Source organism: Curcuma longa, unplaced genomic scaffold (genome assembly GCF_044706935.1).
Source record: "Curcuma longa cultivar G26 ecotype Majalengka, Jawa Barat unplaced genomic scaffold, ITB_CL_G26_1.1 contig_7590, whole genome shotgun sequence".
Classification (NCBI taxonomy): domain Eukaryota; kingdom Viridiplantae; phylum Streptophyta; class Magnoliopsida; order Zingiberales; family Zingiberaceae; genus Curcuma; species Curcuma longa.
Window position 1 is genome coordinate 1 of NW_027434996.1, and position 2,385 is coordinate 2,385.

The 2,385-nt window shown below is 37.0% G+C and overlaps 1 pseudogene; it reads left to right on the forward strand.

Annotated features, from left to right (window-relative positions):
• The first annotated feature begins 525 nt into the window (after positions 1 to 525).
• Positions 526 to 1,011, forward strand: LOC141819499 (uncharacterized; annotated as a pseudogene).
• Positions 1,012 to 2,385: the final 1,374 nt, after the last annotated feature.

The window sequence follows — 2,385 nt, forward strand, 5'->3', positions numbered from 1 at the left end:
ACTGTTTTAAAAGTTTAGTAACTGACTGAGTTAAATTAATTCAGAAATTTAATTTGGTTTATTTGAGTGTTTAAATTTTTGCTTCTTGAGTATAATTGAGTTGGTTAGTGCGGCTAAGGTGGCGAATTTCGTCTTTTTTTTTTTTTTGTAGAAGAAGAGTTGGTTAGTGGCTTAGTGCGGAGTAGACATATTGAAATGAATAAAGATTGAATCTCGACGAAGTCGAGATACTGTCCTTCCTATGGAGCTATTATAGTTTATCAATTTATCTCCTTATAAATGGTCGTTGGATCGTTAGAATTTTTTCAATTTTCTTTCTCATATATGATCGTGGATCGCTGGGATGGTAGATTTTATTATTATTATTTTTTGGAGTAGAGTGTTCCAAATTTTCTTTTTAAAAGTTTAGTAAATTAATTTTTTATTAAATAATAAAAAATATTAATTTTTAAAAATCTTTTATTAAGTTTAAATGAAAAATATATTAGAGAGCACATCTCTTCTTTTTCGACGTCGGCGATCTCGATGGCTTCCTTCGGCGGTGCCGCCGCTCTCCCTCCTTGCCGTTTTCTTCCTCCTCGCCGCCTCCGCCTTCGCTCGTCCCGGCGGCTCCTCATCCCTGGCACCCTCTTCGTGACCTACACCATCTCCGCAACCCGTGGCCGCCACGTCTCCAGGTCCGTATCCATTTTTCGCATCATCACACCCGCCCGCACCCCGACGCCGATCCCCACCCCGCACGCGCCGCGAGGTCGCCCACGGTGATCCAACAGTCTTCGGGTTCAGCTCGCTTCGTGAGCGCAACAAGGACATCCTCGCGGTCCTCATCGGCCTCCTCTTCGGAGTCGGTTGCGGCGCCCTAACCGCCAACACCAATCGTCACGTACCGCCGCGAGATCTGCGGCTCTGATGCCTACATCGATGTGGATGAGGGCGTGGACGAGAGTCCTAAGAAAGCAGACTACGCCAAGATCTCCGGTCGCGATCAAGGAACGGTACGACGAGAATTAGGGTTTGCACTATATGAATATTCTTGGGGAATTCGTATATAGGGCGTGTTGATTTGCACAACATATATCTGATTGCGGCGATTTATTTTTTTAATGCTGTTCTGATATCTCCTCACCTTAAGAATTAACTGGAATAATTGTCACTGTGTACACTTTCTATGCTATTGTTGTTGCATCTTCATCATGATTTCATGCTTTATATCGCATCACTATTTATTTGATCTTTATTGCAAGAACATGACCATTGTTGTGATATAATTATGTTAACCCCTTGTTAAATAAACAATCAATTTGCTAAATACACTGGGAATTTCTGCATGAGATTCTTGGAAGAGTTAGTGTATATAACAATAAACTAAAGGACCACAAGATCTTTCTCTGAGTTGGAGATTTCTTCTGCTTTGCTTTGTTAATAATTATAGCAATGGACTAGAACTCACTATTATTTGCTTTGAGATTGATGTAGATCAAGGATGGACAAAATTTCAAAATTAGATAGACAAATTGAGGATAAAGCTCATGAAGAAGCATAATTACACAGGTTGGATTACCCAAAATTTTAGTAATTGACAATGAAACTCAATTCAATAACCAGAGTCTCAAAAAGTATTGTTTTTTAGTATAGAATTGATCTTTTAGATTCTTCTTTGTTTCTCACCAACACAGTGAGAAAACTGAAGTGTTAAGAAAAAATATTTAGAAGCCAAAAACTAGAAGGAGGTGGTTCACTGATAGCAATTAATTAGAAGTCTACAGAATTGATCTTAGATTCACCTTGGTTTCTAATTAAAAATGAGAAAACTGAAGTATTAAACAGAATTATTTAGAAGACTTGATCTTAGGAATACCTTGGTTTGCCTATTAACAGAAATGAGAAAGCTGAAGTATTGAACACATTTGTTTAGAACCCTAGAAGAAGGTGGTCCACTAATAGCAATTAATTAAAAGTGTTAGTATTTTCACAGAAAAGCAGTAATTTCGACCAAAATCATGATCCCATTGGTCAAACTATAAATTTTAATCAAAAGTTTAATGATACTAGGTTTTTGCTAATTTTGGATTTGCTGAAGTAATTTGGAAGAATACATGGTTGCCTAACACTATATAAGTAAGTTAGAAGAGAAGGTCTAGCTTTAAGACACTTGCTTCAACCCATAAATAGATCATTGCAGCTTGTAAAGCTCATTTGCATGTTATCAATCTAAAAAATCATTAGGTTGTTTCATATACACATCCTTTACCAATTTTATTAAGGAAAGTACTTTTGACATCCATATGTCATATCTCATAATTATTATATATAACAATTGCAACTAGATTTTGAATGGACTTTGTGATTGATGACAAAGTAAAAAGTGTTGGCGATCTGGATCTC